Source organism: Mus caroli, unplaced genomic scaffold, assembly GCF_978045245.1.
Source record: "Mus caroli unplaced genomic scaffold, Mus_caroli_1 scaffold_5, whole genome shotgun sequence".
NCBI classification, from domain to species: Eukaryota; Metazoa; Chordata; class Mammalia; order Rodentia; family Muridae; genus Mus; species Mus caroli.
In genome coordinates, this window is record NW_028227260.1 from 33,120,288 (window position 1) to 33,132,300 (window position 12,013).

Here is a 12,013-nt window from a genome sequence, read left to right on the forward strand (position 1 = left end):
CAGGTGTGGATGCTTGGAGCCAACCATCAGACTGAGCTCAGGAACCCTGGTAGGGGAGTTGGCCAAAGGACTGGAGGAGGGAGGGGGAGGGGATTGCAACCCCATCAGCTGGCCCAGGGCTCCCAGGGTCTAGACCACCAACCAAGGAGTGTACTGGGAGGGATCCATGGCTCCAGATACATAGGCAACAGAGGATGGCTTTGTCAGACATTAATGGGAGAGGAGGCCCTTGGTCCTGTGGATGTTTGATGCCCCAGCATAGGTGGGGGGAATGCTGAAGTGGTGGGGCTGGAGAGGGTGAGTGGGTAGGGGAGCACACTCACAGAGGCAAAGGGCAGGGAGGAGAGGAAGGTTGTGGGATGGGAGGCTTATGGAGGAGTAACCAGAAAGTAGGATATCATTTGGGATGTAAACAAATGGAATGATTAATAAAATATACATGGAGTAACACGCTGTAACTCTACCTCCCACCCTCTCCATTCACATTACTATTTTGTCTAGGTGAGAACACATGTATGTGCCAGATGGTTTGGGGAGTATTTCTGGAAAAGAAATAATCATTTCTAAGCATGGTGGTTAAAGGAACCCATGCCAAGTTCTGGACTCAAGAGAAACACTCCAGGTTACTCACCGCTCTAAGGGAAGATAGAAGCTAGTCGCCTGACCAAGGCCCCAGTTTTGTAAAATGCTTTCTATTTCATGGAGGAGGTGGTGATTGGAGCCATTCTGATCCTTATACCCTTCCATCAAACCTGGAAAAAGGAAATACCTCGGGCGTAAAAGTCCTTGCCTTGCAAGGCTGGCCACCTGAGAGGCTGGCCATCCCTGGAACTCACAGTGGAAGGAAAGAAATGACTCTGACACCCCCAGACTTGTCCTCTGACATCTACACATTCACTGTGGCACATGCACACCAGCTTTCAACTCCCATCACACATAAATAAAATTATTATTAATAATAATAACGACCATACTGACCCTGCCTTTTTTTTCCTGATTTGCCAAGCCCTGACTGTCTATTAACTGACCAAATTACAAAAATACCATGGCTGACACCTTAGTTCTTCTGTCTGTTAAGCCTGTTTATTTGATCTTCCCTGTTGCCAGCATCTCCACCTTCCACAAACTGGGTTGTCTTCTTCATTTCACCTCGTGGGAAAGATAATTTGAAGGGCCACAGGAAGTTATGCACTTCCTTGAAGCGTTTCCCAACTGTATAGATTTCATGACCTAGATCCTCCATGCAGATGATGCCAAATTTACTAAGAAATCCAGTAATCAAAGAATTGTCTGTCAAGGCAATCCTCTTCTTATTAATTTGGCCATAGCCTCACTTGTAGATGAGCTCATTTACTGACTTCAGGTTGGGGTAGCCCCATGAAATGTATGGTTCCACAATCCTCAGCATGTTAACTGATGCCTTGTTGAGCTTAAAACAAAGGTGCCCTTGAAAATCGGTTGAAGACTAAGAAGTTGCAGTACTGGGCAGTCCACTGAGACCTCAGATTCTGATGACAAACAATTTTGCTTCTGGGGGTACTTAAAAGTTTGCAGCTTTCCAGGCCATCCTGGCCATCCATATCTCAGTTCAGTACACCTGCCTGCACTCCTTGTGATAGTGCTTTTGTCTTCTCCTAGATGAGCTTCCTCCTTGCCTTATCAATATCTTCAGGGCAAACTTCTTCCGCAGGTGCTTCACTTTCAACCCTGTAAAATTCCTTAAGGGTTTCTGGCACAGCAGGAAGCCTTTTTTCTTCTCTGGAACAGCCTTCCTGGTTACAGCCCTAAAAAGAGAGGTGACCTGCTTGTAAACGCCTGTCTTTAAAAGAAAGACACACAGAGAGGCAGAGAGAGACAGAGAGACAGAGAGAGAGAGACAGAGAGAGAGAGACAGAGACAGAGAAAGGGAGGAAGGAAGGAAGGAAGGAAGGAAGGAAGGAAGGAAGGAAGGAAGGAAGGAAGGAAGGAAGAAATATTATTAAAGAACCATTAAAAGATATTGCTTCCTTTCTTTACAGGCAGAAGAGCCAGTTGTCATAGATTTCCCAGCTAAAAAGCGGACAATTTCACCATGTATGTTTTTTTACATTAAGCAACTTGAACAGAATCCTAGTTCCTATGGGTTCAATTCCCAGGACCCACATGGCAGCTCACAATTGTCTGTAACTCCAGTTCCAGGCGATCTGACTTCTGCAGACACCAAGTATATACATAGTGCACAGATATTTATGCATGCAAAACATCTATGCAAATAAAAACAAATAATTAATGAATTGAATTCCCATAGCTGACTCTCATACCTAGTCTGACCCATACAAACTTTTTAAAAAGAAGATATGAACTTTATTTTTTTTTAAAAAGTAAACAAAAATCAAGAAGGAAAGGTTTGTTTTCAATGGATGCCTTGGTGGATAAGGCTACTTTTAGCTACACTGGCTTCCCCCTCCCCAGGCCCCTTCCCACCCCGCTCCTGAGAAAGGGCAGGGTCCAACTCAAAGCAGAGCCACAACCATAGTCTCATCAGCCGCTGCTGCCGCTGCTGTGGCCCCATCCGAACTCATCATAAGACTCAGGACCCAGGCTGTGTGACCTTTGACCTCAGCCAACTTGGCCTTGGTTGGGTACTTCCAAATAACCAGCTGATCCTGGGTAGAGCCATGACCTGAGATATGCTCTTTATAGTGGGGGGACCACAGGATGGAGCACACCTGGGACTGTACATTCACAGCACTTAGGCCCCAGAGCAGACGTTCCAAATGCGAATGTGTCGGTCACTGGTAACTCCAGTTACCAGTGTTGCCAGAATATTGGACTGCCAGGAACACCATGCAACAGCCTTGAGGACACCTTGATGTTGAGTGTAGGGGACCCCAGCCACTTTCTCCAGGACCACTAGGCCACACATCGACAATGTTTTCATTGCCACCACTTGCCAGATGTCATCCATCTGGGGCCCAGCGCAGCCCACATACTTCCTGGCTTTGGCCACTGGACACTCAGTGTGGCCATGTGGTGTTCTGCTACCGGAACATCAGGGTGGTGGATGTGGCCAGACCGGGAACCACTGGACAGAATATAGCTGTTCCAACTGAGGGAGCGGAGTGACTGGTCATGTTTCGAAGTCGTTTCTGCTGCTGCACATTCCATAGCTGCATCCCAGCATTGCTGGTGCCCACAGCTAGGTAGTTGCCCTCTTTGATCCAGGCCACCGAGGATATGTAGTCCCCAGGCTGCTCCATTCGCAGCCAAGAGCAAGATGTCACCGGAACCAGTATTCCATAAGTACACACTGCTGTCCAGTGCCACAGCCAAAACATTTCCGGAGCTCCAATCCACAAGATTCAGGTAGTAGTCATTCCGGATTTCAGGGGCATCAAGACTCCTGTCTAGCAGGAAAGGAATGTATCTGCAAGCCTTCCAGCTGAAGCCAGGCATGGCTTTCTGACTGTAGAGTCTTTTCAGTCTGTTCTGGTAGGCAACCTTCTGGGGCACTCTGAGGTTTTCCACTGAGCCTGAGGATCTTGGCTTCCTCCACACCAAAAAGGTTCAGAGCCCAGGCTTTCTGAAGCTCTTTCTTGGTGGGCGTCTCCCTCCCTCCCCCCCCCCCACCCCCGGTCTCTCCCCGCCACCTCCATTTGGGTAGCACTGCGTTGGGGGATATAGTGATCACCTCCAAGCTAGGGGTGGTCTGAACCTAGAAATTAGATTTGATCCTAGGGCGCTGTGTGATCTGTTGGAGGCCCACGTGGACGAGGGGGCTGGGCCCTTCCCTTCCTTTGCTTCGCACTGCCAGCACGCAAAGGGTGCATTGGGGATTGGCGCTTCCAGTTGAAGCAGTGAGTGCAAATCGCTCTCAAACAGGAATGGAGCTACGGGCCCTGTAGTGCGTCCGGTGGGAGTGCCTAACACGTTCTTTTCTGGACCAGCTGACACACACAAACTTTTACAATTTTTTTTCTCTTTGCAGCTAGGAATTTGAGTAAGCTTTCACTGTACGAGGGCTTCAAGAGACGTGCATATTACTTCTTAAAAACATATTTTAAAAGAAGCTTTCGTTTATTTTTTTAATATGTGCATTACAGGAAACAAAACAAACAAGGCAAGAACAAAGTCACCCAGTCACAAGCAACTCAGCTCGATGTGTCGTTCTAGGTCTGTACCACGCCACGCTTTCCCCACATTATGAATATTCACCAACGAAAAACCCCACACTAGAGGAGGGAGAATTTTGATATCTCAATCTGTCAGACAAAATTGTAATCCCGTCTTCCTTGGCAACCGAAATTTCATAGAAGACAAAAAAAAAGGGGGGGGGAGCAGGCCTCTAGATAGACGGACAACCTTACAATTAAACTCTGCGTTCGTTCGGTTTCGCGCTCAGCCGCAACTGGCGCTTTGGGGATCAGCGCGTGAGTGCAATGAGCAGTGAGTGCAAATGGCTCTCAAACACAAAGGAACAACAGAACGAACTGAGCCACTGGCCCCATAGTGAGTCCCGTGGAACTGCCTAACGTGTTCTTTTCTGGACCAGCTGACCCACACACAAACTTTAAAACTCTCTCTCTCTCTCTCTCTCTCTCTCTCTCTCTCTCTCTCTCTCTCTCTCTCTCTCTCTCTCTCCAGCTAGGAATGCTAGTACGCTTTCACATAATGTACTGGCAAAGTTATATAAAATTCTGCAATCATTCAGTGCAAGGAAACACAAAGCAGCAGACCACACTAAGTATAGCATTCTTAAGTTCATTTGTAGAAGAAGGGTAGTTCCCGATCGCTCAAGAAATGTAATCCCTGGGCTGGAGAGATTGCTCAGCGGTTAAGAGCTCCGACTGCTCTTCCGAAGGTCTAAGGTCGTGAGTTCAAATTCCAGCAACCACGTGATGGCTCACAACCATCTTTAATGAGATCTTTAAAAAAAAGAAAGGAAGAAAAAAAGAAAGAAAGAAAGAAAGAAAGAAAGAAAGAAAGAAAGAAAGAAAGAAAGAAGGAAGGAAGGAAGGAAGGAAGGAAGGAAGGAAGGAAGGAAGGAAGGAAGGAAGGAAGGAAGGAAGGAAATGTATTCCCATGGAGCAGCTGGGAGGTGCACCTACAGCGGCCACTGTACAGCGGCCACTCTCAGGACGTCAGCCTCAACACAGCTGCAGAACTTGGCCTGTGAACCTCTCTGCCTCTCCAGTCAGCCTAGCAACATGAATTTCTCCACACAGAACAGACTTGGCTTAGCAGGTCCATGTTCAAGAGGAACCCTTTTGTCAATTCTACCATAGCTCTACCTTTAACCACATGCTCTCCTTTAGGACATAATGTCCAGATGACAAGGAATGAACTGTGCAAAATGAACACAAGTATTTTACCAAGATGCACACACATAGGGTCCCTGGGTACAGCTGTCCTCTGGACATAGTGGCACTAGCGGTCTTTCCCTCATCCATCCTCTTTTCTGCACAACTCTTAAGTGTAGATGATGCTAGTGAGAGGATTAACAGAGGTCATGCCCAGAAGACAGACCTCCCCAAAGATTAGCCTGGCCTTTAGCGACTCTTTTGCTACTTCTAACATCCTTTAGGCACTGGGCTTTACCTCCAATGCCTGGCAACATTAACTGAAATGCACACCTAACCAATGGCTAGACAACTTGAACCAACCAACAGCTACAGTGCCTCTTTCTAGCTTTGCCCTAGCCCACCTCCACCACCTAGTAACAGTGTCTGCTCATAAGCCAAGTTTAACCTCCATTTCACCATTGTGACCATTCCTATGACATAACAGAGTAATCCTAAAAAGTGGTGTCAGCCCTCTATTTTTACCATGCTGTGCATTTTTTACATTTATATAATACTGTATGTACATGTGCACACGTGTGCCACTGCACTTGTGTGGAGTCTAAAAGACAAGCTGTGAATCACTTTTCTCCTATCAAGTGGATCCTGGAAATCAAACTCAGGTCACCAGCTTGGTGGCAAGCACCTTTACATGCTGAGCCACCCTGCCAGTCCAAACTTTCTTACTGTTTTGAGACAAAGTCTATATAGCCCTGGCTGACCCAGAACAGAGATTCACCTGCCTCGGCCTAGAATTAAAGGCATGCATTACCACATCAGGTCTATCATGCACTTAAAAGTCTAGAGACCAGATGTTCCCAGTAAGCACTTCGGTTTCCCCAGCATGTGTACACCACAGTGAATACACTGCACACCTAACAAAGTCTGTGGTCAGAAACTGCCTTCTAAACAGCAAGGTTCTGGTCTAGCCCCTCTTCCAGTTCTCTCCACCCAGTGGCCATGTGTTTGCATCTATCATGTTTTTGTGGGGAGATTAACAATTTCATTTCCTAAGTGGGTTTAAGAAGAGTTTTTTCGGCTCTGCTTCAGGCGGCGGCCTACTGCGATCAGGGTGGTCTGCGCTGTCACCCACGGGCTCAGGCGGGCTCAGCGGGGGCGTGCGGTGTCTGGCAAAAGGCCTTTCGCTAAGCTGGCCCACGTGCAAGCCGTGCAAGCCGTGCAAGCCGAGGCTCTGCGGCCATGAACGGCAAAGAAGGACCAGGAGGGTTCGGGAAGAGGAAGCATGACAACTTCCCACATAACCAAAGGTGAGAGGGGAAGAATGCCAGTTTGTCTTCGCTGGTGATGCAGGCCTTCAAATCATTTCAGCAGGAGCTGGACGCGAGGCACGACAAATATGAGAGACTCGTGAAGCTAAGCCGGGATATTACTGTGGAAAGTAAGAGGACAATTTTTCTTCTCCATAGGATTACAAGTGCTCCTGATATGGAGGAGATACTGACTGAATCAGAAAGTAAGCTGGATGGTGTCAGACAGAAAATCCTGCAGGTAGCCCAAGAGCTCTCGGGAGAAGACTTGCACCAGTTCCATTGAGCCGTCACCACAGGACTGCAGGAATTATGTGGAGGCTGTCTCCTTTCAACACTTCATCAAAACTCGTTCACGGGCTGGAGAGATGGCTCAGTGGGTAAGAGCACCCGACTGCTCTTCCGAAGGTCCAGAGTTCTAATCCCAGCAACCACATGGTGGCTCACAACCATCCGTAACGAGATCTGGCGCCCTCTTCTGGAGTGTCTGAAGACAGCTACAGTGTACTTACATGTAATAAATAAATAAATCTTTAAAAAAAAAAACTCGTTCACTGATCAGTATGGAAGAGATTAACAAGCAATTGACATTTACAGCAGAAGGCAGTGGGAAAGAGAGCAAGACTCCTCCCACTGATGGACAAGAGAAGCAGACTGAAGATCACACCTGTTGACTACCTGCTGGGCGTGGCCAACTTAACTGGAGAGTAGATGCGGATGTGTATTAACAGTGTGGGGAATGGGGACATCCACACCCCCTTTGAAGTGAGCCCGTTTTTACGCCAGGTTTACGATGGGTTCTCGTTCATTGGCAACACTGGCAACTATGCTGTACACCTTGAAACAGAGCCTGGCCAAAGTGGAGAACGCTTGCTATGCCCTGAAAGTCCGGGGTTCCGAGATTCCTAAGCACATGCTGGCAGACATGTTTTCAGTTAAAACAGACAAGATTGATCAGGAAGAGAGCATTTCTTAAGCAGCCCCACTCTGCTCTCTAAGGAGCTCCTGGGCGACCAGTTGGTGAGACTGTTCTGAGTGTGCATCTGAGTTTATTGGGGCTTCTGTAGACGTTCCCAGTTGTACTAGTTTGAAGTTGTAAACAGCTGTATATAAGTTTGTCCACAGAGACGTTTCTTACACTCATGCGCATTTGCATACAGTGTTTATATGTGCTAGCTCTATTGTGTGAACATGCTTCCGATTGCACTTTCTGCCACACCTACTTTAGTTCACTTTGAACTTGGAGTGACATTTTGGGTGGAAGGAAGTGTCTTAAGTGGGTGAGGGAAAAGTGTGGTGACACTTCTGGAGCGAGCTTCCTGCTTACGTCCCTCAGCAGTATCATGACAAGCCTTTAAAGTGGGCTTAGCACGTGAAACAGCAATTTAAATATGTAAGTTATCAATGTTTTTTAAAGTGCAAGTTTTGGTGGTGGTATAATGAGAATTCACTTAAAATTCTGTTTAGGTGTTTAGGTCAAGTTTAGGTCCTTTTGAATTCATACGAAGCAGTTTTCCTGAAGAGTTGATGAGTATCTGGATGATCGTCTTTTCCTTTCTCACAGATGTGGGAAGGAAGGAGCTGACACTGGTCTTCCCTGAGTAACTGACTCCACACTTGTGTAGGTTGTGAGCAGCCAGGCCCTTTGTCATATGTTAGGTGTGGTGCACTTTCAGGACATAGTGCTCACAGTGCTGACAACCCAAACCTTTACACTTCCTCCTTGGTGTTAGCTAGTGATGTTGCCAAAGAAAAAGAATTGTGTATAGTTCAGCAATAAGACAATTGCCAACATAGGAGGGACCGTGGGGCGTGGGTTCCATCTCCCCAGTCAGTCAGAGTCATCTGTGGTGAGAGCCTGGCTTGAGCGTGGCCTGCAGCTGACACCACCACATGCTTTCAATGAGTTCTGTGACTTTTCACAACTTAGATACTGGGCTTTATTTTTGGAAAGAATATCTATTTGTAAGGCTGGTTCTTTGAAAGTGTAATTTTCCAAAAACTATCACCAAAAGTAAAATAGAGTGTGTACATGCCTGGTAAGTTAGATTTGTTGTCCTGGTAATGATGAGGCTTTGCCTCCCTGTAATAAGATAGACTCCTGAGCTGTAGTCAGTCCTGGTACCTGCTCTGTCTGTCTGTTTTTTTTTTTTTTTCAGCTACTTCAAGTGGAATTTATAATGTTAAAATAATGGATTGAAGAATGTTTTACAGAAATGTATAGCAAACTTTAAATAAAATATTAAAATACAAAAAAGAGGTTTTTTTCCCTACAAATTTTAACATAACTTCCAAACATGCCTTGTCACTAACTCTACTTTGTCACACACTGGCACCTCTTTACTGTCTAGGAAGACTAGGTGCTGCCAATTTGGACACTTCTATACATTGCAAATATGAGGAAAAATGACTTATCTTGCATTACCAAAATTGCATTAGCATTAGGCCCTTCGTTCATTTTCCTTCTTCCTCCCTCCCAGACCCTCCAAAGCAAGGCTGCAATGCTCAGATGTGGTTCTCTCTTTCTAGTTCCAAAAGACAGCATTTTATGGTGAGTTTAAACAGGAGAATCTACAAAATGTATTATTTACTATGTCTATTTTTAACATATTTTGTGCACTTCTAAACACCTAGAAGATGTTTCAGATGAGGACATGAATTTGTCCCCTATATACATAGTAGTGTTGAAACACACATGTAAGGACGGTTAGATCTCAAAGTGTCTTGTGAGAACATTTTGGTCTCTGAACTTTCTTCCCCTTCAGCCCGCCTTGTGTCCTGTGACTCGTTTGTCCAGTATGTACAATATATACAGTATAGCAAAGTTACATGAGATGCATACAACACACAGGGTGTTGGGTAAGCTAGAAATGTCTAGCACACTAATGGAATCTTTTTGTAGTTCCTTCCCTCCCACCTCCTCGATCCACTGAACAAGTACAGCCCGTACACTGTTCTCAGAGGTAGGCTAACAATTCTATTTCTACACACAGCATTTCTCCAGTTTAGAACACTATATACACAAAATATTATTGTACTACCTCTGCATCTTTAGAGTGTGTCAAGCACTTTCAAATATCTAGAAAGACTAGATGTTTCATGTAAGAACTTATCTACGACTCACATGCCATTGGTACATAAAACTGTATGCAAAGCAATGGATACTATCTAAGATATCATCTTCTAAATATAACCATTTGGCCTTCAACCCACTTTCTTCTCCCTTCAAACCAGTAGACAAATATAGGCATGTGTAATGGTTAGAAACAGCTGAGCAAATTTCTATCCCCGAGCCATTTACAGAACAAAATTCTCTATGAATTCTAACGGTGTACCTTATGTGCTAATTTTACTACTTTGTCATACGTTGGCAACCTCTTTAACATGTAGAGTCTAGATGCTGAAAATTTAGACATATTTCTCCATTATACACACTAAACACACAGCAAAACAAGATGCAAATAAATAGAAATGGCATCAGAAAAGGTTCCATATACACACAACTACTGCATGGCCCTTGTCACTGCCTCCCAGCACCTCCTCCAAACCCTGGAGCAAGTAAAGACAGTACTGCTCAGACGGGCTCATCACCCCACTCCCCAAAGTGAGTGTTTGCAAAGTGATATTTCACTACCTCTACATTTAACATACATTGGGCACTTCTAAATGTCTAGATAGACCAGATGTTTCAAGTAAAGACTGTTGTCCATTATGTACACAGCAGTCCAGTAAAGGGCACACATGTATGTAACAAGGGTAATTAAAAATTCTTTAACATGAAATGTAAAAAAAAAATATTGTTCTACTAATTCTACTTTGTCATACACTGGCAACCTCTTTAACATCTACAGTGACTAGATGTTGTAAATTAGGACCCCCACCCCACCCCCATTGTCCATTATATACACTATGTACACAAAAAAGCCAAGCAAAAAATGGTACAGTGGTTCCTTTCCACCCAAGGGCCACAAATGGCTTAGAGTTCTGGATTTCCTTCTCCTGGGAACCAGGGCACAAACACAATGTGGTCAACTCAGGAGAAGTTTGGCTGTTCCTCTCCAAACAATATTTCAAATGAATCTGAACAAAAAGTTATTTAGAGAACGTTTTACTACTTCTTATAAAACATGTCAGTCACTTCAGAGCATCTAGAAAGACATCTTCAAAAAAATTTGGCATTTTCAAACACACACACACACACACACACACACACACACGGTGAGAGGTAAGACATGAGGAATAAAATGCATACACAATTCAACAGGATAAAAAGTGAGGCTGAAGAAGATGCCTTTTGTGCTTTGTGCTATCCCGAAAATTTTTAGGCCACCTCTAGAAAGACCCACTTGTCCCTGCTTGTTCAGTATGTTAGAGGACCTAAAAATTTCATTTCAAAGTCACTTGTAGAAGACATGTCCCTGGCATTCCCCTGTACTGGAGCATATAAAGTTTGCAAGACCGGGGGGTGGGGGGGGGGTACAGGGAACTTTCGGGATAGCATTTGAAATGTAAATAAAGAAAATATCTAATAAAAAAATGTTAGGTTCATATCATAACTATAAAAAAAAGAATTGTTTCCAAACACAAGCTTCAAGGGTCAAATACATTATATCATCTTGTCCTGATTTAAGAAATATTATTTTAAATATATAGCTGATACACAAACTTAAAACTAATGTCCAAATATTACAGATGCAAGGAAGACAGATTCAAAAAAAAAAAAAAAGACGTGTTTACGATCTTTTTATGGCAATGGTTGCACACTGATCTCCTACCTCTACTTTACCCTGCCTTGGCAATCTCTGCAGCTATAGGTCCAGATTTAGCCAAGAGTTTCAAAACAGCCTGGGTAAAGGTTGAGAACTGCTTTTTCATATTAAGTCTTTGCTAGCTTTTCCAATTGCCCTCCTGTGGTTGGCGCCTTCTCTTGAGTAGAAGGGAGGAGACCCAGACCCATGGCCCAGCCAGCGGATTGATCAATCTTTCCTCTCGCCGCTTTTCTGGGCCGCTCACTTTCCTGCAGGCCCATCAAGGCCTCTGTTCATCCAGGTCTGAGTGCTCCTCCATAGTCGGTCTCCTCCTGCCTATGATGGCCTGCGGTTCTTGCGCAGCTGCCTCAGGCCTCAGAAGCTCTGAAGGGCCAGCCTTAGCCTTCGGGTGGCCGCAATTGTTTCTGCCATGGCAAGCTCCTCGCAGCCACCCAGAGACATCCCAGAAGGCCTGGCTGGGGCTTCTCTGTGGATCCGAGCCTGGAGAGTAGGGGGGCTGTGGTGGAAGCAAAGTTGGCAGGGAAAGAGTCGCTGCACGTTTGCATTTCCCTGATGACTAGGGGTGGGGAACTTTTCTTTTCTTTTCTTTTCTTTTCTTTTCTTTTCTTTTCTTTTCTTTTCTTTTCTTTTCTTTTCTTTTCTTTTCTTTTCTTCTATG

General features: G+C 45.1%; 3 pseudogenes; 1 reads left to right on the top strand and 2 right to left on the bottom strand.

Moving 5' to 3' along the window:
• Positions 1-1,057: 1,057 nt before the first annotated feature.
• LOC110286395 (large ribosomal subunit protein uL30 pseudogene) lies at positions 1,058-2,144 on the bottom strand (annotated as a pseudogene).
• A 248-nt stretch (positions 2,145-2,392) lies between these two features.
• LOC110286394 (cell division cycle protein 20 homolog pseudogene) lies at positions 2,393-5,741 on the bottom strand (annotated as a pseudogene).
• A 777-nt stretch (positions 5,742-6,518) lies between these two features.
• LOC110286953 (translin-associated protein X-like) lies at positions 6,519-7,562 on the top strand (annotated as a pseudogene).
• Positions 7,563-12,013: the final 4,451 nt, after the last annotated feature.